General features: G+C 36.6%; 1 protein-coding gene and 1 pseudogene across 5 annotated transcripts in view; one reads left to right on the top strand and one right to left on the bottom strand.

Moving 5' to 3' along the window:
• The window catches only part of ATG5 (autophagy related 5), a 122,948-nt gene that overhangs the window by 78,664 nt on the left and 19,982 nt on the right, over positions 1-24,302 (top strand). The gene's annotated exons all lie outside the window — the stretch shown is intronic.
• LOC123821782 lies at positions 16,941-17,961 on the bottom strand (annotated as a pseudogene).

The following is a 24,302-nucleotide window of genomic DNA, read 5'->3' as shown; positions in this document are numbered from 1 at the left end:
GGATCTACATTTTCTGTGTAGTTCATGTCACTACAAATAGAGATAGTTTTACTTCTTTTTTTCCAATGATCTTCATTCCCATTTTTTAAAGTTTTTTTTTAAGATTTTATTTCTTTTTAGAGAGTGGGGAAGGGAAGGAGAAAAAGAGGGAAAGAAATATCAATATGTGGTTGCCTTTCACACACCTCCTACTGAGTACCTGGCCCACAACCCAGGCATGTGCCCTGGCTGGGAATCGAACTAGTGACTCTTTGGTTCACAGCCCACACTCAGTCCACTGAGTTATACCAGCCAAGGCTTCCTTCCCATTTTTAATACCTTTTCTTTCTCTTTCTGGCCTCACTTGCCTAACACAACCCCTAGTTATCATGTCAAAATAGAAGTGGAAAAGCAGACATCTTTTTTTTTTTTTTAATTTTAGAGGGGAAAGCTTATAATCTTTTACTATTGAGTATGATGTTAGTCAGTACAGATGCCCTTTATAAGATTGAGTTCCCTATTACTCTTATTTTGAGAGTTTGTGAAGATGTAACACTTCTGATGGTGTTGAATCTTTAAATAATTGGTAGACTTCACCCATGAAGCCATCTGGTCCTGGTGTTTCTTTATGGGCAGTTTTTTAAATTACTAATTCCATTGCTTATTTGTCATAGATAAGTTCAGATTTTTGACAGTTTTGCCAGAGTTCTCATTACTCTTACAAAGAAATGGATATTTAAGGTCCTTATTCCACCAATACTGATAACATCACCACTTCTAATGATTATTAATCTTCAAATTTAGGTAGGTGGATTTTGTAGAAAGTTGGGTAAGAAAATAAACACTAAGGAATTTTCTAAGATTTTTGAAAGGAGATCTGTTCTTTTTAATTATTTCTAAATATCAAATTTTTAACCCAGTATATTGCTTAAGAACATGAATATTACGATAAGTGAGAGATGGTTACTTTTTTAAGTCATACATTCTTGATTACTTTGGAATTTTCTTCCACATAGTTTCTCTAATAAATTGAAAATTTGAAAAATTTAGAAGAATTGAATCTGTAACATCCACTGATAGAGCAAGTGGTTAAGTTAGAGAAGTTTTTGTTTAGACAATTGAAGTTTATATCCCAACTAGCTGTGTGATTTGGGGCATTCACCTCACGTCTCTGGATCTCAATTTTATCACCTGTTAGAGAGGGTAAGAATATTTTACATGCTTGTTATAAAGACTATATGTAGTTCTTTTATTATTTTAAAAGACTTTATTTATTTTTAGGGAGAAGGGAAGGGAGGGACAAAGAGAGGGAGAGAAATATTGGTTACCTTCTTATGAGCCCCAACCAAGGACTGAACCCACAACCCAGGTGTGTGCCCTGACCAGGAATCGAACCCATGACCTTTCACATCGCTGGATGACACCCAACAAACGGAACCACACTGGTCAGGGCTGCAATTCTTTTAATACAGTTTTGTGCCTGGTACATAGTAAATAATTTGCCAATTATTTGCTGAATTATTATTAGATGTTATTGAGTTAAATCATTTCCATTTTGCTATGAATCATTTTATCAGCAACAGTGATGGCTTGTCATGCTTCCTATAGGCTTTTATTTTTATGTCTAATGGAACATAGCTAACAAATAGTCCTACCATCTGGTCTTTGTGTAGTATTCTCTGTGAGACTCTGTTTGGTTCCCAAAATCTGTTTCTTGTCACTACCAAACACTGTATTTTGCATACCCACTGTATTTTGTTATACATGGGTATAACACATACCCATGTTTTTGTGCGCATTATGCATGGGATTATTATACCCATGATATGTAATCATTATACTCATGTGTAATGTGCATCCTTATTTTTCCCTCAGAAATTTGGGCAAAAATGTGTGCATTATGCACAGCAAAATACAGTACTCATGTAACCTATTCTTACTGTTTCAGTTCCCTATTTCTTGACCACTTTCCTTCAGGTTCTTAAACTCAATACCTTGGAATCACTTTTGATCGTTTCCGAGAATTGTACGTTGTAATGTACCAGAACCATTTGTATTCATCTCCTTCTTACCATTTGCTCTTTTAGTTCTTATTAGTTTGATTTTCAAAAAAAAACACAGCTACATTCCAACTAGATACCATCACATGTTCCCCAAACATGCTTGATGTTTTAGTTTCTTTCAATGTTCACTCCTTCTAGGAATAACCTCTACTCCCAGAATGCTTCTTTTATTCTTTTTAAAATTTTATTTATTTATTTTTAGAGAGAGGGGAAAGGGAGGGAGAGAACTCACATCAGTGTGTGGTTGCTTCTTGCACTCCCCCAACTGGAGACCTGGCCTGCAACCCACGCATATGCCCTGACTAGGAAATTGAACCTGCAACCCTTTGGTTTGCAGACTGGCATTCAGTCCACTGAACTACACCAGCCAGGGATCCCACAATGCTTCCAAACTCACCTCCAATGTCATTGACCCTGAGAAGTTTTTCATGGTTTCTTCATATGTGCTCCAACTCTTCATACCATGTGGAAACTATTTCTTCTCTTAACTTTGTGTTAAAACATTTTCTTGTAGATTTTATTATGACAGTTGTGACTATAGAATGTTAGAACCAAAAGAAGCCTTTAGGAATCATCTGATTTATCTTCCTAATTTTAGATATAAGACAACTTGCACAAAACTCTTACCCAGGGTTCCACTGGATATTGGTGGCAGAGATGGGAATAAAACTTGGGTCTTGTATTTCTGGCCTAGTTATTTTTCTATGCACAGCATTGTAGTATAATATAGATATTTCTTAAACTATTTTGCAGTATTTTACCGTTGATCTGTTGAAATCTATGTCATTTCTCTGTAAGCTTTTACCTGTGGATTCTTGGATAACAGGGAATTATTTCTTTTCTCTCTGTATCTTTATATATGTTTCTTAGAGACTTTCCTGCTTGAATGAATGAACAAACATATGAATGAATAATATTTTGCAATAGTATGAGTATTCTTTTTTAAATATATTTTTAAAATTTTAATGATTTATTTATTTATTTATTTATTTATTTAAAGGTTTTGTTTATTTATTTATTTATTTTTAGAGAAGGAAGGGAGGGAGATAGAAAGAGAGAGAGAAACATCAGTGTGTGGTTGCTGGGGACCATGGCCTGCAACCCAGGCATGTACCCTGGCAGGGAATCGAACCTGACACACTTTGATTCGTAGCACACACTCAATCCACTGAGCTACGCTAGCCAGGGCTGATTTTATTTATTTTTAGAGATGGGGGAAGGGAGAGAGAAAGAGAGGGAGAGAAACATCAATGTGTAGTTGCCTATCACGTGCCCTTGACTGGGGATCTGACCCACAACCCAGGCATGTGTCCTGACTGGGAATCAAACCAGTGACCCTTTGGTTCGCTGGCCAGTGCTCAATCCACTGAACTACACTAGTCAGGGCACATTAATGTTAATATTCTTAATTTAAAACTCAATATTCTTGAGTTTTCTTTACATAGGCTCCCTTTAAAAGAAATTGGTATATTGAGACCTGCAGGGGGCAGCCCAACACAGCAAGTTTTGGTTGTCCTTGCTAAATAAAAATAAGCTAGCCACTATGCTCTGAGATGGTTTTAGATTTAAATTGCTTCCCATGTGAATTTTTGAAAAATGAAAGCAACTATTAATTATTAGCTTATTTGGCAGGTATATTTTTAAGCAATTTTCATGTATAGAAATGGGAACTTTATGATGCACATGGTTTGCTGTTTTGTTTTGAAAGTATTGAATGAGAACAAATATTTATTAGAACTTTAAAATCTTGCTTTATTCACTAATTTCAAAATAACAGATAATATGATAATAAATGTTTTCCTTATTGCTAGAAAAATAAAAATAATGCAAAATTATTATCCCAGACTACTAAAAATGTTATTAAATGAAATCAGTATTTTCTCCTTGCTAATTTGTTTCACCAAGCTAGATCAGCAATTTTCAACCAGTATGTGCAAGAATTTTTAAAATATGCAATATCTGACTATTTAGTTGGGCACTGGCCTCTTTTCCTTTAGAGGAAAATGTCAATAGCCAGTACAACAGTAGCCTTCTGGTGTGAATGAATCAAAATTATACCTATTTTTTCTGTCAGATTGGCAAAAAATACATATTTTGGCATGCCACAGAATTTTAATAATCAGTTTGTGCCATGAGATGAAAAAAGTTGAAAATTGCTGTACTAGGTCATTGTTTCATTCAATGTTTTCAAGATAAAAAATATTGCTGGTAATTATAGACAAACAATAGAAGCATGTTTATTGAGTACTGTGTTCCAGATATTATTTTAAAATATGTTACACCTATTCATTTATTTAATCCTCACTCTAGTTCTCTGTGATATATGTTAGTACTGTCCCCATTTTATAGATGTGGTAATTGAGATAAAGATTGGTTATCGAAACTTGCCCCGGGCCACTCACTTTAGTAAGTGGAGGAGCTGGGATTTAATTCCAGGCAGGGTGGGTCCAAAGCCCACACTCTTAATCACTATTCCCTTAGATATACTGTTAAGTTTATTATTTTTAAGTTTTTTACCCCTTTGTATCTTAACTTTCCATTTGAGACTGTTTTCCACTTTCTACAGACACTTCAGACTCCATGTCACTCCACCCTTTTGGTTGCTTTCTGCCGTTGGTCCTTTTTTTCTTCGAACAGAGAAGATGCATGGACAGAAAGTAAAAACAAAACATCCTGCCTTTAGTGCGAAGAGATTGAAACAGATAGCTAAAATTATGTGGTTTTGTTTCTCTTCTACTTACAAAATGTCCTTTTTCTAGTTAACAATTAAGCAATTTTTAGTTATCACATTAAAACATGAACTCTCAAGCTTAGAAATAGAATGAACTTTACTCCCCATGTTTAAGCGTGTAGTACTGTGGGATAATATTAGAAGCCAGATTAACTTCCTCCACGAAGAAATTCTTCACTGTAGTAGGATGCTTAGTGTCTTTATAGTATTCTAGCATATGTAAAGATTAACCTTACTGTCAGTTATTGGTATGTATTTTCTTTCTCATTCTCTGCTTTTGATAATTTCACCTACCTCTTTGAGACCATGAGTAGATTTAGTAAAAATGAGTCAGACTCTAGTTGGTCAGTTTGAAATTCAACACAAGCTCAGGATAAATGTGAGATGGCTTAAAAAGTTATAACTGTTGACTAAAATGAAAATAGAGCTGTTCATACCTAAGTACTCTAGAGTATTTGTATTACAGAATAAGATCTTAGTATATACCTCTTTCTAAGAAAATATTTTTCAGTTCTGGGTTTTTTATTATTATTTATTAAAGCACCTCATATTACAGCTAATGTTTGAGTTTCTTAGAGGAATTGTCAACCTGGTGATACATTATATGCCAGAGATAACCTATACCTGAGCACAGTCTTGCTGTGCTCAGAGTCTTGCTGCTGCTTTAGTGATTGGCTCACAGCCTTCCCATCTTTCCCTAACTTTCCCTGACATGGGTTTTAGCTTCCTGATTTACTTCTGGCCTAATAAGGTCTCGGCACTTGCAAGCTTAAGTTTGGTTCCTATATAAAGAATATTCATGCCTTCAACCCAGATTTGTTTCTTTTGTTACTATCACATTTTTTTTTTCAGTCTCTTTTCATCTCAGAGAATGCCAACATCCAGAAATGGTTCCCCTCAGGGTGGTCATTTAATGTATTGACAATTTCATGGTGTTAGAAAATTTGCTTAATCATTTATCTATTCCAATAGTGAAAACTACCTTCTGATTTTTTTTCTGTCCTTCTCATAAATGATTTTCATATAACATGCCAGAACACACAACACCTGTCTGTTAAGAACAGAATTACTAGGCTTTGATTCTTAGTAGTGGTTCCTTCTTTTGGGTAAATATGAGAGTTGCATTTGGTCTAATTACTCATACTTTTAAAATAACTGCTTGGTAATGATTTCAAGTAGGTAATATATAGGATGATTATTTAGGAATATTAGATGGGAAAAAAAAAACAATTGAAAAATACAAAAGCCAATATCCTATTCTTTACTTCTGACCTGATCCTGGGAAATTTTGTTTGACATTTCATATTTTTATATCATACTTTTTGGTGAAGTATGTCTTAGTTGTTGGGTCATACTTCGTTTGTTTTGGTTTGTTTTTAATTTTTAAGGTTTTGTAGGGGGTTGTGTAATACTTTTGTTCTTGTGATCCATACAGATTGCTTATAATAATAAAACAAGTATTAAAAAGATGATATAAATACAGGTATATATGCATTGATATATTGGTATGTGTATTGCAATTATGTTGATATATATATAAAATACAGATATTTATATACATGTTTGAAACTCAAATCTTTAGTCAGGATGCTGCTTTTGCAGATTGTGATATATGAAAATGTTAATTCTCAGTTAAGAAATATAGCCTAGTTTAAACATTCAATTGTAGTATCTTACTTTGATGCCTTGGTAGCATTTTACAGAGTACTGTATATCTTGTCTTAAACAGGATGTATCTCTCAAAGGTCTGCTTCAAAAAAGGCTATAAATTTAAAGGAGGGTCAGTGCTGGTTCAAAGAGCCACTGTTTGAGTATATTGCTGAGCGAATGTAGGGACAGAGAGAGGTCTCTATTAATGGAATGATGAGTCTGATCATAATTAAGTTCAACAGAATTGGATCTACATTTGGAAACCATATTTGAATAGACCATATGTCTACCTTGGGTGTGATCTTTTCATGAAAGTTGCCTGTCTGCATGCATATGTTGTGACACAATTATGTACAAAACAAATTAATTAAAATTGTACTAGCTGTGAAATTATGAATTAGGGAGCTGAAGATTTCAAATGATTGAGTTCATTGATGAGTGATTTGTATATTAGTTATGTGGCTGAGTTAACGTGCACAAAACTTTGAGAAATCAAACTAATGTATATTTATTATTTAACTTCATTTAATCATGTTTTACATCATACTAAACTTGGCCTCAAAACATTGTGCAGAAATTACATTTGAAATGTAGAAAATTAACATATATTTAAAGAAATAGCATGTTTTCAAAACTAAAGACTCAGAAATCCAAGTTAATGCTTATCAACATTTTGTATCAATTTCTCAATGCATAGATAAAAGATATATTGGCTGTTTCTTATGAAAGGACAGGATTTCTCCTGCTAGTACAAAATTTGAAGGAAATAATATACTTCAGTATCCTTTTAGTCTTCCTTTCCCTTTTTCCTTTTCTCTTCCTCTTTTTTTATCTTTCTGTCCCACCTTTTCTCTGCCTGCTAACCTGAAGAGTGTTTTTACTACATAGTAAAGCATTTCCTATTTTAATTAAAGTCTTGAAGTTTCCTTTTAAAAGCAGAACTTTGCTAAAGGAAAAATACCTCTATTAGCTTACATTTAAAATCCTTTCATCATGATGAGGGTAATTACCTGTTACTTCTAAGAAGTAAGCCATAGCTAATTTCTGACTCGGTGAATGTACATGTTTAAAGTAACTAGAATCAGCTTGGGACAGTTCTGACGTCTGCTTATGTAATGCAGCATTCATACTCTTCACTAGGTGTTCATTTTAGCTACAGATGCTTCATATAAAACAGGGTAGAGTAGCTTTCAAAAGGATCTGCACATCAAAGTGTAACTTAAACCCGGTTTCTACATTGTTTGAGGAATCCTTAATGGAATAGAACTAACAAATTTGCTTTTCTCCCTCCCACATTGTCATTTTAAAGTTTTTAAAACTTTGTACTTCCATACCTTCCTAAGCCATGGTACATGTAAATGAATGGTTTTAATATAACTTTGGAATGTTTTAACAGTGCTACATTAAATATTATTGTAATCTGTGTAATAAGGAAGGTTTCCTTTAATTGTAATTAATTCTGGGAACTAATGATGCTGTTTTGGGAACAAGTAATATTGCTTTACTTAAGGAACTTTATTGTTCCTTAAATAAAGCACTGTCTTTTAAATCGGAATACCATAGTCTTTCACTTCTTTTGTAGTTTGGCTGATAACTATTCATGAGGCCAAGTTTATCATCTTTTAAGACCTGGTTCCTAAGAGGACTTTAAAATAAGTGCATCAATTATAGCTTTTGGCCACACGGTATCCTCTTTTGCTAATGAATTCTTTGGGGCAGAATGCCTCTTGTTCAGTCCCTCACCACTTTTCTCAGATGAATAAACTGTCACTTAAATTACACAAGAATTAATCTTTGATGTATATACTTTAAAACCCCCTTAAAACCCTATTTAAAAATCACCACTTCAGTGTACTAAATAACATATTTAAGCCATTTTAAGACTTCTATTATGAAAAGGAAACTGTAATTGGACTTGCTATATTCATGATGTTAGATTATCTTGAAATAAAATGCTGTTGGGAGACAGACATCAACCTACTTTGGATGCTGTAGACAGCCCTCTCTTCATATACGCAGTTTCAAAATTTTGATTTTTTGTTAGGGAGATAGGGACTTGTATTATAAGTAATAAAACTCCTAGGATAGGCCATGTAATTAGTAGGCCATGTACTAAAATTGAACTATGATACCAGTATTGTAAGCCCTGACTGCATTTATAGTACTATTTCTGTATCATTCCAGATTCTAACTCATGAATCTGCAAGAGGAGGAGTTCCTCTCACTGCAAAGTCTGTCCCCTCGTTTTGGTCACAGCAGTGTGGGTGGGAGTCAGAACTTCCAAGCTAGTAAGGAAGAAGTAGGATGATGCGGCGTTCCTTTGCTCTCCTGACTGGTGAAGGGAGTTCTGGGAAAGCTCAGAAACAGAGGACATAATGAGCCTACAATCTGGGTGGCAGTTGATCAATAAAGACATTTTTTTAATGATCCAGACACTATATTTGGTAAGATAGAATGCCATTTTTTTGATAGATTACTACTTATTATTAAATTCGGAATCTATTTTAGTAAACCTTCCCTCTTTTAAACTAGCATTTTGTAATTTCAAAACTTTAGGCTTCTTAAAATGAGTCAGAACATGAATTTTAAATGTGTTTTCCTCAACAGTTATTTAAATTCCCACAGACAACTTTAAAATTGCCATGATGCTATACAACTTCTTAAAGAAAAACCTTCGATGTTTTGAATTGATAAGGACAGGAATAGTTCTCTGATCCTTATTGTTTGGGAGCTCTTGACTTCCTTCAAAAAATTTTTAAAACATTAAAAAATTTTTTTGAAATATAATCATTGTTTTTAAAAAACTTATGAAACAAACATATATGATAGTTACAAATCAAACTATGATGACTCTGGGCTATCAACCCAGAAGCGCTCCCTTTACTGCCCACATGAGGACTTTTTACTTATACTTACTTTTTAATGATGACTTTATCAAGGTACAGGCTTGATACTATAAAGCTCACCCTTTTAAAGTGTACTCTCATTGATTTTTTAAAAATATTCACAGAGTTGGTGCAATCATCATTACTATATACAGTAGGTCCTCATTTAATGCATTTGATAGGTTCTGCAACTTTAAGCAAAACAACAACATATAATAAAACCAATTTTATCCTAGGCTAATTGATACAAAGAAGAGTTAAATTCCCCAGCATTTCATTAATACTATAATGAAACAGTGTTATTCGAGGACCTGCTGTAATTCCAGAATGTTTTTTATTCCCTCAAAGAGAAACCCCATACCCTATTAGCTGTCATTCCTCATTCTCCCTTTCCTCCAGCCCTTGGCAACCACTGATCTACCTTCTAACTCTATGGATTTACCTGTTCTGAACATTCTGTGTAAAGGGAGTCTTATGATACATGGCCTTTGATGTTTCACTTCTTTCAAATGCATTACATTTTCATGGTTCATCAATAATGTAGCATATTTCAGTACATTCATTTTTTTTGGCCAAGTAATATTCCATTCTGTAGAGACATCACATTTTCTTCTTCCATTTACCAATTAATGGACATTTGAATTGTTTCTACCTTTTGGTTATTATGAATAAGGTTGCCATGGACATTAATATACAAATTTTTGTGTGGACATATATTGTCAGTTTTCTTGGGTAGATATTAGAAGTGGAATTACTGGGTTATTCTAAAAAAAAGAATTGCTGTGGTAATTCTTTGTTTAATCTTTTGAGGACCAGCCAGGCTGTTTTCCAAAGTTTCTGCACCATTTTAAATTCTCATCAGCAATGTATGAGGATTCCGACTTGTCCACATTCTTGGCAATATTGTTATTTTTCTATTGCTTTTAATATTTACTTATTTATTTATTTTTAGAGAGGGGGCAAGGGGTAGAGAAGGAGAGGGAGAGAGACATTGATGTGTGAGAGATATGTCAGTCAGTTGTCTCACGCTTGCTCCTACTGGGGATCTGGCGTGAAACCCAGGCATGGGCCCTGACTGGGAGTCAAACCAGCAACCCTTTAGCTTGCAGGCTGGCACTCAATCCACCAAGCCACACCAGCCAGGGCTATTTTCTATCATTTTAACTATAGCCATCTTAGTGGGTATGAAGGGGCATATCATTTTGGTTTTGATTTGTACTTCCCTGATTACTAATTAAACATCTTTTCATGTGCTTACTAACCATTTTTACATCATCTTAGGAGAAATATTTTTAATTCCTATGCTCATTTTTTAAATCGTGTTGTCTTTTTATTGTTAACTTGTGAAAGTTATTTATATATTCTGGATACTAATCTCTTACTAGGTATATGATTTGCAAATACTTTCTCCCATACTGTGTGGATTTTCAGCTTTTCTTGATGGTGTCCTTTGAATACAAAAATGTTTAGTTTTTATGAAGTCCAGCCTTTTTTGTTGTTATTTTTGTTGCTTGTGATTTTGGGTTTTCTTATCTAAGAAACCATTGCCAAATCCAAGGCCATTTATTTATTTGTGTCAGAAACCCTTATCAACATCCCCATATTATACATTTTATTTAGCACTCACTGTAAGGCCCACAGACCATGCTCAGAGGGCTGGGAATCTTTGTAGAACTTCTTTACATCCTAACCCAGGTTTAGAAACACTTTTCTGGTGGATAAGACACTTGACTGCACATCCAGAGAACAGAATTTGAATTCTGAGGTTGTCATGACCTCTTTTACTCAGATGTTTCTTCTTGCTACTTTGATCTATTTGTACATTTTTAAAGTATTGCTTATTTTATGTAAGTATACTTATATAAAGATAGAAATTGCCCATATATAAAAGTGTCATTTGATTCTTCAATAGAAAAGTTTATTAATTACATTACTCTTGTATTAGCCTACCTTTTTAGTGTAGCTTTGGAAAAATTAGCAAAGATATTTTAAAGCTCTCATGGACAATGAAATTTAAACTGATTCCCCTGGTACGATTTTGAAATCTTTTTGAAGAAACCTTAGAAAAAATTAGGTAATTATTGCTAAAAACATCAATCTAGCATTTATGTATGAATTACTGTGGTAATTTCTCATTTGGCCACTCTACTAATAATTTCATATCAAAAAATTAAAGTGATGTATCTTGTTTTATGATTTGCCCCATAAACAACACCAAGTTGATCTCAGCCTTGACCAAAAGGAAAATGGTGCTTCCCTGTAACACATTTTATTCAATGAAAGGATATGAAGACACAAACTGTTGCCTGTATTTGAAGAAAATTTGCCTTAACTATTTATGTGACAAAGTACATTTGGCATTGTCTAGACAGAATTACAATAAATATAACAATTTAAATAAGACAAAACATAAACTTCAAACCAGATGTGTGGATATAATTCTGGTGGGTGCTTTCATTTAATCATAGTCTCAATTAAAATACTACTGCTTTGAGGATTAAGTGTCCCTGACTATAATAATGACAGCTTTTCAAATGTTAATTATTATTTTTTAGAGTTGTCGGGAATATTAAAAGTGGACTTCAGACTCTGGTAGTGCAACTACAGAAAGTGCTTATTTTCAAGCCTCCCATTTCCCTACATAAAGGATAAAAGTAGTCTGATTAAGTGGCACAGACTCCCCACCCTGCTCCCCTCGGTTTCCCCACTTCCCACAACCAAAAGGACTGTTTACTGTAAAGGTCTAAAAGCATTCATTTGAAAATGGTCTGTTCTTTTTACTTAATGAGGTATTGTAATTGTGTATATTCTTAAGCTAATTTTAATATGAGGCTTCTTTTGAATAGCATGTGGTGCAAAATTTGACATGCATGAATATGTCTTAGACCAAATGTGCATGTGACAGTTTGAAGTGCATATCATGTGTCTGTTGGTAAAGTCTGGGAGCATATCCTGTGTAAACCCCTGTTTTTATTTGTGCCACATATTTATTCTAATTAACAAGACTTCAGAGGGAACTGCTGGTTCAGTACCAAATTTTTTTCCATTCTCTTTGTTAGTGGTTCCACACTCAACCGTGGTTTAAAAGGGAGGAATGAAAAGAACTAATCATTGTTAAGCACCTGTTGCATAAGATGATTTATGGATTGCATAAGATGATTTATGGATCTCATCTTACTTAATGATCACAGCACTCTTTTAAAGATACATGTTATGCCCATTTTTCAGATTCAGAAACAGACTCCCAAAGATTGATGTAATTTGCCATGGTTCACGGTCAGTTGTGTTGTGGTTGGGGTTCCAGCCAAGCCTTTCTTAATCCCCCACGGCATTTGACATTATAAGGTCTATATTGCTAAACTCTTAACCCACTTTTCTTCCCTTATCCACTAATTTATCACAGACAGCATTATGTTCCAGCTGCCCTCGGAATACGTTAGTAGGGGAGGGGGCTTACAAAAGGGAAGGATTGGTGCTGAACTATGCCTGAAAAGCCTTATTTCTTTCTCTATTTTAAAAAAATATTACCTATTTTAAGTTGAAACCTTGAAGACCTTCTGTATTCCCTCCTTTGTTTTCATCCTCTTTTGAAACTCCCTGCTGTTCTAATGCATTACATTCTACCACACTTAGCATGTTTTTACTTTGCACCTACTGGTACAGCATGTTTTCCTTTGGACCTACAGGTATGTCTTCCTGTCTTAGGAAATGAAATTATGTAACAATTTTTTATTTTGGCAGGTTTATTTTTGTTTTGCTCTAGCTGCCAAAAAGTCCAGAAGTAAATTTTATGCTTGAGATTCTGGGAGTGTGTGCGCGTGTGTGCGCTCGTGCTTGGGCTTTTAAATTTTCTGTTAGTGCTTTGTACATATTTCTGTTATAACTGAATACTGTATTACAGTTATTTGTTTACGTGTGTGTTTCTCATCCTGTGTTCCTTAAGCATAGTGGTAACCTAGAAAGTGCTCAGTAAGTGTTTAATGAATAAAGATTTGTGATATAACTTACCCTTCCCTCTCTGGTCATTAGTCAGAGGCCCTGAGTTGGGATACTACTATTGAGATAATTCTTTTTGTTGTTGTTTTTTAATGGCTGGACTCTGAGTGCTGTGCTGTTTGGGAGATGGAAGGCAGCCATAAGAACTGTGCCTAGTTGCAAAGACCACAGGGCTTGGCTAGACTAGCCAAGAATTTATGAAATCAGCCCTAACACAAAATAGGAAGTAGGAAGTGAATCTAAGAAGTGAAGCCAGAGATGAGAGCCGGAGCGCTGCCAAGGGAGTGGGGTGGAACCATAGTCCAGAAAGTAAGATGTGATCAGAAACTGGGAGGTTTGGGGACAGGCTAGGAAGCAGACAGAATATGAAAGGATGTGGTTCTGGATGGCGGCTGTGAACACTTAGGGAGTGGGACTAATTTTTAAGTTGCTAGATTAAAGGAGCTACTTAGGGTTGGTCAGAGAGCTTTGTGAGAGCAGAAACTCATTTTTTTGCTGAGTACCTCTAACAAGTACTTGATACAGTAAAAGAGATGGATTAAAGTAAGAATGAACAAATGAATAAATCAATGACACAAATCTATTTTCAAGTCACATCATTTATCCACATCCCTTATATCTCTTCTCTCCATTTTCTTTGCCACCATCCAAGTTCATATCCTCATTATTTCTCAAGCAAACTAAAGGGACTCCCCAATTTTCCAGTCTCTCACCAATTCCAATTCATAGTATAGACTGCAGTAGGATTAGTGCTCTTTAACAATTTTTTTCAATTTGTTGAAACAAAAAGAACAGTTTACCTGTCTTTCCCCAACCGCCATTCTGTTGTCTGTATCTATGAGCTTGGTTGTTTGTTTATTTTTGTTTTAACACAGGCTAGGTATGTATGAATAGTTTTTGTTATTATATGCATGCCTTTGTCATAAGAAATCTCAAATATATTTTTTAGCATAAGAAGTAAAACTGGAAAGCATTATGCTAAGCGAAATAAGCCAGGCAGTGAAAGACAAATACCATATGATCTCACCTTTAACAGGAACCTAATCAACAAAGCAAACAAGCAAGCAAAATATAACCAAGACACTGAAATAGAGAACAGGCTGACAGTGACCAGAGGGGAAAGGGGAGGGAATTTCTGGGGAAAAGGGGAAGGGTTTGCAGGAACAAATATAAAGGACACATGGACAAAAGCAAGGTGGGGGTGGAAACAGGAGGGAGGTGGGGAGGGCTGGGGGGTGAGCTGGGATGGGAGTAAAAGGCAGAAAACTGTACTTGAACAACAGTTAAAATTTTAAAAATACATAAAATAAATAAAATATCCATCATTGCAATTTATTTATTTTTATATCATTGTAATACCTGTCACCACCATTAATGTAATATCAGCAACTATGTTATTCTCAAAAGTAAAATATTGTGGTTTTGTTTTCTTTTTTTTTTAAGATTTTATTTATTTATTTTTAGAGAGGGAAGGGTGGTAGATAGAGAGAGAGAGAGAGAAACATCAATGTGCAGTTGTTGGGGGTTATAGCCTACAACCCAGGCATGTACCCTGGCTGGGAATTGAACCTGCGACACTTGGGTTCAGCAAGCCCGTGCTCAATCCACTGAGCTACGCCAGCCAGGGCTGTTTTCTTTAACAAGAATCTATAAGATTTTAAGAAAATCTATAGAATCTATAAGAAAAGTTTTACTGGTATTCATGATTGTCACCATTTTGGTATTAATGAAGCTGTTACTACCTATTATATAAAACTTTTCAAATATAATAAATTTAGTTCATTAATTTAAAATTGTGTGGCAAGTGAAAATACACTGATTTTTGATAGTCCTAGTAATTGATGGGATTTTTAATGGAGGTAGCTTTTGTTGGTGAATGGCATACTTACAGTTATTTACATGTTATTAGACTTGTACATTATAAAATCTAACTTTTCTAAGGCTTTTCAGTTCAATTTATGCTCGTTATAAATATAGTAATTTTTTAAAAGATTTTATTTATTTATTTTTAGAGAGGGAAGGGAGAGAGAGAAAGAGAGAGAGAGAGAGAGAGAGAAACATCGATGTGTGGTTCCTGGGGGCTGTGGCCTGCAACCCAGGCATGTACCCTGACTGGGAATCGAACCTGCGACACTTTGGTTCGCAGCCCCGCACTCAATCCACTGAGCTAAAATATAGTAATTTTTGTAGAACAATTTGAGAGCAATCTTTTTCACCTCTTGATATTTCTTAATCCATTCCTTCTCCAGATTTAATTCTTCTAAAACATATAGTACTAGTTATATAATGAAGTAAATATATTCACTTTCTTTAATGATAAATAAATAGATATTAGTAATTGCAGTTATAGTTCAGTATAGCTGAATTTTTTTTTAAAAAAATATCAACAGCCCTGGCAGGATGGCTTAGTTGGTTAGAGCGTCTTTCCAAACAACAAAAGGTCACGGGTTCAATTCCTGGTTGGCACATACCTAGGTCATGGATTCCCTGGTCTGGGTGCATACAGGAGGCAACCAGCTGATGTTTCTCTCTCCCTCCCTTTCTAAAATCAATAAACATATCCTCAGGTAAGGATTTTTAAAAATTAAAAACACCTACAAATCTAACAAGTGAAGTCTTTGATATACTTAAGCAACTCTTGGGAATTGAATAAATTTTGCTTATAAAAGTAGTAGATCATCCTATTTCAGAGGATTTAAAAAGCAAAGCATACACACACAATAGCTAATCACATCAAAACTTGCTGTTACACCTAAAAAAATACAACATATGTAGAGTATCAATGCATTCATTTCTTCAGTCCAACCAAGAACACAATGCCCATCTAATGCTCACTGGAGTAAATAAGGTTATGGGTTCAGTTTACAGTGATGCAGGTGATTGGTTGGAGCTCCCAAACCTGGGTACCACTCCTAGGATGATTCCATCCAAACCGTTTAACAACCTGGGCCGCTTATCATCATCAGGTTTTGCCTGCTGTGTCAATAGGAGACACAGGCACCACCGCACATGCACATACAACCTTCCCCGGCCTTCCAGTTAATAAGTTTCACACCCCAGAGAATCATCACGCATCTACTGGGCATCTTTAAGGTTGCATCCTTTCTGAATTTTTATGTTTTTATCTTTCATAAGTATTTTTCTTTGTTCCAAAGAAAAATAGTTTATTATTTTACCAAATTTATGTTCAAAGGTTAGACTTGCAAACATCAAAGCACCATAACATGTGTGACATTTAGTGACATGGGGTTGAGAAATGCCAATATAAATACCATGTATCAAATTACCATTGTTTCACACCAGGATAAAAAGGGGGTGTTGGCGGTAGTCACGGGGTGGGGAGAGTAGTTTTGGAATAAAGTGAAGAGAGCAGAACCCATCTCATGCAGCCGTGTGGTGAAGTTGAAGGTGTGTGACCCCATGATCTCTCAGGTAGGCCGCCAGATGGCCGACTGCTATGTCTTGGCAAAGGAGCTGGGACGAGTGCAGTAGCCAACATACGTGTGTGACAGTGCATTGGTGTTACTGGCAGACTAGGAACAACCAGTTTCTATTGAGCTTGAGGCCTCATATGTTCCAGTTCTCCTGAAAAAAGTTCCCACACAAAATGGAAATGTCAAGAGCTGCCAAGATGGGTCAGTAGTCTTCGCGCTGCTAGGGCTGCTGTTCATGGGCTTGTGCCTCTGCTTCGGTCTCTTTGGGGTGGCCCTCGTGCTCATCTGAGGCGGTAGAGGACTTCCACTAGTGGCTGCATGAGGTTGCCGTTTTCCTGCCCCTGCTCCTGGCAGAGTAGCTCAATCTTTCTCAGCTTTCCAAAGTAGAAATCCCTTTCCTTGTCCACGCCTTCAAGGACAAGTTTTAATGAATGGACTTGTTCATTAAGCTACATGACTTGCGTTCCCAAATCTTTATCCTATTTGGATGCTGAGCTGCTGGATGAAGCTTTTTTGGCTAATGAGGGACGAGAAGGTGTGGATCCTGGTTTAGACACTGGACTTGATTTAGCTGCACCTACTCTTGGGTTGTTTGCACCGTGGGGGAGCTTGCGTGGTGAGTCTTTTTGGCAGGTTGAAGATCTGTTTGCCAGGGTCAAGGGAGGGATTGCATCTTGCTCTTGTCATGCTTTAGAGGATCATACTCCTTCCCATCTTAGCATCATAGAATTTCTTAAACCACTGAATGAAATCCAGGTTGTCCTAGAAACGTCCTTTCACTTGCTTCTCCACTAGAATTACCTTATCAACATTCATTCTCTTAAATGTTGCTTGCAGAAGTTTAAAATTGTGAGTATACTCATGCTCCGTCTTTGCTTGAAATGGTCCAACTTTGCCTGAAATTTTACTTTTTTCAAACTAATGCAGCCTGGAAAGAGCATATCCTGGCAATAGGCCACTCCTGAACAAAGCTGTTCCACTTTTGTGTAGTTTAAAAATACTGTCATTAACCAATGCAGTGACGTCATGTCTGCTCATACAGCCTTTTGGGTTATTGAGGTAGAACACACATTGTCCGCCATTCCCCAGCCACCGTAGGAACACCACCTGTGCCCCCCCCTCGCGCATACCTTGTGCTTCCAGAAAAGAATGATGGCCCCCCTATCCCGGACAGTGGTGGTGTTCTTGCCATTTGGGGACAGGGTTTGGGTGGGACAGGTCATTGCTGCCCTCCTGAGGAAGGCTGGCTAGTGAGGAAGGGACTGTGTCTTCATCTTGCCCTCCTACTCGCCTGCTCCTCACACAGACCTTGCCTACAGCCTGCTGGTGAGCTGCCTTCCCCCGGCTCAGGCTCCCACCCCACCCTCCTTCATAGGTCTTCATCACTTTGTTTCAGTGAATAGAATCCCCTTTTACTCTCAGATGTGATTCTTCCTCCTCTTTATGGTCATTGACTCCATGGCCAATGAGCAGGATGTACACCCTTCTAGCTAAAAGTTGTTATTTTTTAACAAAAAGCACATTTCTAATATTTTATGTTGATACATTATATGTGACCAAAACAACAGAATTAGTAGTGATATTATGTAATGACAGGGTGACTACAAAATGAGTTTAGTATCTTCTTAAAATCTTCCATGTTTTGTATTACAACTTAATACAAAATGCATACTAGTATTTCATAAATTTTTATTGAGTGTCAAGTCACATTTAATAAGAACAGTAACAATACTTATTGAGCATTTACTTCATGCTAGACATTGTTCTAAATGCTTTACATGAATTAACGTATAATCTTTACACACAATCGTAACGAATAATGCAGGATGATCTGTATACCTTTCTCTCAGTTTCCCTCACTGGTGACATCATCTATAACCATAACACAATATCCCACCCAGGAAATTGACATTAATACAATCCACAAACCCTGCTCATACTTCACTAGTTTTGTTCCATCACAAAGGCTTCTCTTTTATAGCCACAGCTACCTATCTTGCCTCCCTCATTTCCCCATCACCCGAACCTCTGATAACCACTAATCTGTTCATTTCTAAAATTTTGTCATTTTACTAATATTATGTAAATAGAATCATATAGTGTGTAACTTTGAGTTCAGGTTTTTTTATGCAACGTAAATTCTCTTGAGCTCCATACAAGTTGTTGCATGTATTAGTTTTTAAATTATTATTGCTGAGTAGTATTTCATGGTATGAATGTACCACAGATAGTTTAACCATTCACTTATTGAATGACATTGGGATTATTTCCAGTTTTTGATATTACAACTAAAGCTGTAAGAACATATATGTACAAGTTTGAGGGGGTTTTTGTTGGCTTTTTTTTTTGGAGAACATAAACTTGCATTTCTCTGGGAATACTCAGGAGTACAATTGCTAGGTCATATAGTAAATTCATGTTTAGTTTTGTAAGAAACTACCATATTCTTTCTAGAGGGACTGTACCATTTTACATTTGCACCAGCTGTGTCACTAAAATACTTCCTCCAGCCCTGGCTGGTGTGGCTGAGTGGCTGAGCACCAGCCTATGAATCAAAAGGTCACCAGTTCAACCCTTGTTCAGGGCACACATATCGGTTGTGGGCCAGATCCCCAGTTGGGGAGTGTAAGAGGCAACCGATTGAGTTTCTCTCCCCCTCTTCCTCCCTCCTTTCCCCTCAATGAATGAATGAATGAATGAATGAATGAATTCTTTAAAAAATAAATTTAAACTACATTTTACATATGCTCACCACCACTTGGTGTTATTGCAATTATTTAATTTTAGACAGACATACTGGTAGGTGTGTAGTGATACTACTTTTGTTTTAATTTTTTATGTGCTTCTTTGCCATCTATATCCTCTTTGATGAAATGTCTGTCATTTGCCCATTTTTTAAAAATTTAAATCATTTTTTTAGTTTTCAATTACAGTTGACATAGTGGGTTGGCCAAAAAGTCCGTATGGTTTTTTCTTAAAATAAAAGTCATATTTTTCATTTTCACCAGTAACTTTATTGATTTGGATATTTTGTGTATGTTGGCTGTCTCCCATGTGGTAGAATGTTGATTGTTCTCAGGTAAAGTCTCAGTTTGGTCCCTGCCAACTTCAGCTGGTCTGCCAGACCGTGGAGCATTGTCTGGCGAGAATCTCCAGCACAAAACTTCACAAACCAGTTTTGGCACATTCAATCAGTCACAGCACCTTCTCCATACACTGCACAAATCTTTTTTGCATTTCAGTTGCATTTTTACCTTTTTTGAAGTGATTAATAAAGTATAATATGCCAAAAATGTTATGTATCTTCTTCCATTTTCGATATTAAAATGGCTACACAAAAATTTACTAATTTTGATTTTTTTTAAATGCACACTGATATGACAGCCATCACAATACAATCTAACAAAATTGTTTCGAATGAAGTTAATGACAACTAAGCATTGCTAAATTCATCTTACAGGAAAAACCAAACAAACTTTTTGGCCAACCCAGTACAGTATTATATTAGTTTCAGGTGTACATGCCAGTGATTAGACACTATATAATTTACTAAGTGACATCTTTATAAATTTCATACCCATGTGATACCATACATAGTTATTAGAATATTATTGACTATATTCTGTATGCTGTAGTTTACATTGTTATACAACCAATTTGTGCTTCTTAATCCTTTACCTTTTCCACTCATTCCCCTAACACCCCTGACATCTGGCAGCAGTCAAAATGTTCTTTGTATCTGTGTTCTGCTTCTTCACGTATTTTGTTTTTTAGATTCAGTTGTTGATAGATACATGTTTATTGCCATTTTACTGTTCATATTTTTTATCTTTTTTTCCTTCTTCAAGAAGACCCTTTAATATTTCATGTAATACAGGTTTGATGATGATAAACTCCTTTAGGTTTTTCTCATCTGCAAAACTCTTTATGTCCTGGTCTAAATGATGGAGTAATCTTGGTGGTAGGTCCTTTTTTTTTCATGACTTTGAATATTTCTTGCCACTCCCTTCTGGCTTCAAAGTTTCTCCTCAGAAATCAGCTGACAAGTGATATGGGAACTACGAAGTGGGTAACTAACTGCTTTTCCACTGCTGCTTTAAGAGTCTCTCTTTGTCTTTAACCTTTTGCATTTTAATTATGATGTGTCTTGATGTGGGTCTCTTTGGGTGGTTCTTCTTGTTTGGGACCCTCTGAGTTTCCTGGACTTACATTTCTATTTCTTTTACTAGGTTAGGGAAGTTTTCTGTCATTATTTTTTCAAATACGTTTTCAGTTTCTTGTTTTCTCTCCTTCCCACACCCTATGATACAGGTGTTGATATGCTTGAAGTTGTCCCCGAGGCTCCTCATTGCTTTTGGATCTTTTTTCTTTTTGTTGTTCTGAGTGGATGGTTTTTGCTTCCTTACATTCCAACTCTCTGATTTTGTTCTTTGTTTTATCCACTCTACTGTTGATTTTCTGTAAATTATTCTTCATTTCAGTTAGTGTATCTTTCATTTTTGACTGGTTCTTTTTTATGGTTTCCATGTCCTTTTTTATGCTGTTGAAGTTTTCACTACATTCTTTGAGCATCCTTACAAACAGTGTTTTGAACTCTGCACCTGATAGATTGCTTATCTCCATTTTGTTTAGTTCTTTTTGTAGAGTTTTGTTCTATTTCATTTGGAGCATGTTTCTTTGTCTCATTTTTGCAACCTCCCTGTGTTTTTATGTATTAGGTAGAGCTGCTACATCTCCTGGGCTTGGTAGAGCGGTCTAATGTAGTAGATGTTCTGTAGTGGCACAGCCTCTCCAATCACCAAAGCTGGGGACTCCTAGGGCACCCCCACATACCCTCCTGTGGGCTGTGTACACCCTCCTGTTGTAGTTAGCCATGATTGCTGTTTGCATGTCAATAGGAGGGATTTATCCCCAGGCTGATGGGCTTGCAAGGACTGTCTCTGACCACTGACCTCTGATCGCCATGGAGGATCAGCTGTGCAGGGGCCCACCCCATTGAGCAGTACTTATGTCAGCGGGGCTCTGGTGTCCACTGCCTCCATCCCTTGAGTATGTCGCTGGTGAAGGTGGTTGGGTGGTGCTTCGATGTGGTCTGAAGATATCTACCTGGTACTCTGGCTCTGGGGCCTCCTGTGGAGTGCAGGCCAAGGTCAACCACCTCCTTTCTTCTGCCCTCCTTTCTTCTTTGTACACCTGGTTTGAGCTGCAGAGTGATCTGCAGCTGGTTACTACTCATGCTGGTTTTGGAGGTGCCCAAGCTAGGCCAAGCTGAGAACCAAGGCCAGTTGCTGCTACTGTCAGGCCTGGGGCCACCTACTCTGAGGTATGGGGTATGCTGAAGCCAGATACTGCTTGTTTGAGAGATTTTTGGAAAGTCTGAGGCATGAGCAGAGACAGGCCGTTTGTATGGAAAAGCCCCTAGAAACAGCTTGGGTAGGCCCACAGTCTGGGTGGGGCAGGGTCTCAGGGAATTACCAGGATAGAGCAAACAGTGATAACTGTTGATGGACTCTGAGATACAGCACCTGCCTGCCAGCTCTGTGGCTCTGTGGGAGGGGGTACTCAGAACAGGAACAATGTCCGCTGCCAGCACTTCTGTTTGGGAGGATGCTGCTCCTCCAGCTCTCACCCTGATGCCAGACACTTTAGTTCCTCCCCATATGTCATTGGTGTCTTTTGAGCTCCTGCCCCAGCACTAGAGCTCAGAGAGGGAGTCCATGTAAGTCCATGCACAGACAGACCCTTTAAGAGGATCTGCCTAGGGCTCCAGAACCCCTTCATCTCATTCAGCCATAATCCCCTTTGGATCTTATAGCCAGAAGGTATGGGGACTTGTCTTCCTGGAACTATGGGCTGGGGGACCTGACGTAAGGCTGGGACCATTTGCTCCTCAGGGAGGGCCTCTGTGGCCAAGATACCCCTCCCAATTATTATCTGCCACACGTGGGTGTGGGGCCAGCACCTCCTACCAGTCTCAATGTTGCCGGCCCTTTAAATCCCTAGTAGTAGGGCTTCCATTCAGCTAGATTTCCAGAATTCTGAATGATGGTTGTTTTGTACTTAAGTTGTGATTTTGCTGTATTTGTGGGAGGATATGAGTATAGCATTTACCTACACCACCATCTTGACCAAACGTTCACACTCTTTTGCCCATTTTGGAACCAAATTATTTGCTTTTTTTTTTTTTACTGTTGCATTTTTAGAATTTTTTATATGTATATGTGGTTTACAGATATTCTCTCCCAGTTTGTGGCTTATCTTTTCATCATCTTCACAGGATCTTTTGCAGAGAAGAAGGTGTTTATTAAAATTTTGATGAGGTCCAGTTTATCAGTATTTCCTTTAATAAATTTTGCTCTGGCTGTTAATTTCTGGAGTAGTTTTAAATTTAGTCATAAAATAACTGCCTTCTTTTTCTCTTGCTGTATACCAGAATACATTAGCAACATAAGCTGAATTGCATACAGACAAGTGAACTTAGAGAAAACAGATTGAAACTAAAAGGAAATAAAATGTCTGCTAAATTGGGATGGTGTTAAGTTAAAACATCCATTACAGCATTAAAACTGTTGATCATGGTGATGGTGATCTGTGTGTTAGGACATGTGTGTAAGTCATGTGTAGCATGATTTTGCTGTGTGTGTATTTTTACCTCAGAAACTCTGCAATGTAGATATTACCTCCATTTATATTCATGCATAGATGTGTGTGTGTGTGTGTGTGTGTGTGTGTGTGTGTAATCATTTCTATTTTACAGTTGAGGAAACTGAGGTTCAGGAAAGTTAGGTAATTGTGCTGATGGTCCCATAATAAATGACAAAACCTGGACTTGCCATCAGTGTTCTTTACTGCAAAGACTGTGCTCTTTAATAACTGCCATATATTCTTTGTTACTTTGTGTATCTTATGTAACTCGTGAGAATCAGAGTTGACCTCAGTGATGTGGCTGTGCTTGTTACTCTTCAAGTTCATACATTGTGTGCTATAGTACGTCAGCATTTTTTTGTGTTGTCAACTTTGGCTAATCTATTTGTACTGGAAATGGATCTTTTCTCTTTATTTTATTTCTTAGATATAAAATTGATAATACCATCTTTAGCCTGCATTGATTTGTACTTGTAGCACACATCTATAAGAATTTGTGTCACTCTTGAACTGTCGGTTTAAGAAAATGTGTTTACGGTTTACTGAATGTTACAAATTTAACTTAGAACAAATTTGGTTCTGTTTGACATAGTTCTAATATCAACATAATTTTTCCATGTAGGAAAAAGTTACGGTATTTCATTGGTGAGGGTGCATGACTAAAGGAGAGATGGAGAGCAGCCAGCCAGTAGCACCCCAATTTTATATTCCATTTGGTATATTTAAGAAATGACTAACGTATTTTTTAAAAGTAACAAGGGCAGTTTCAAAGATGACTTTACCGAGTCATATTATTTCTCATGAGAGAGTAATGCTGTTTCTTGGAAGTCACTGAAATAGTTTGCATATTTACAAATAAATGGCTAGATTAAGTAAGCACTGGCTATATTCCTGTTATAGTGGCTTTCTTGCCTGAAAG

The sequence above is a fragment of the Phyllostomus hastatus genome, unplaced genomic scaffold (genome assembly GCF_019186645.2).
Source record: "Phyllostomus hastatus isolate PE091 unplaced genomic scaffold, TTU_PhHast_1.1 phas_contig_40, whole genome shotgun sequence".
NCBI lineage: Eukaryota > Metazoa > Chordata > Mammalia > Chiroptera > Phyllostomidae > Phyllostomus > Phyllostomus hastatus.
Note: the sequence above shows the minus strand (reverse complement) of the source record. Positions and strands in the feature narration are given on the sequence as shown.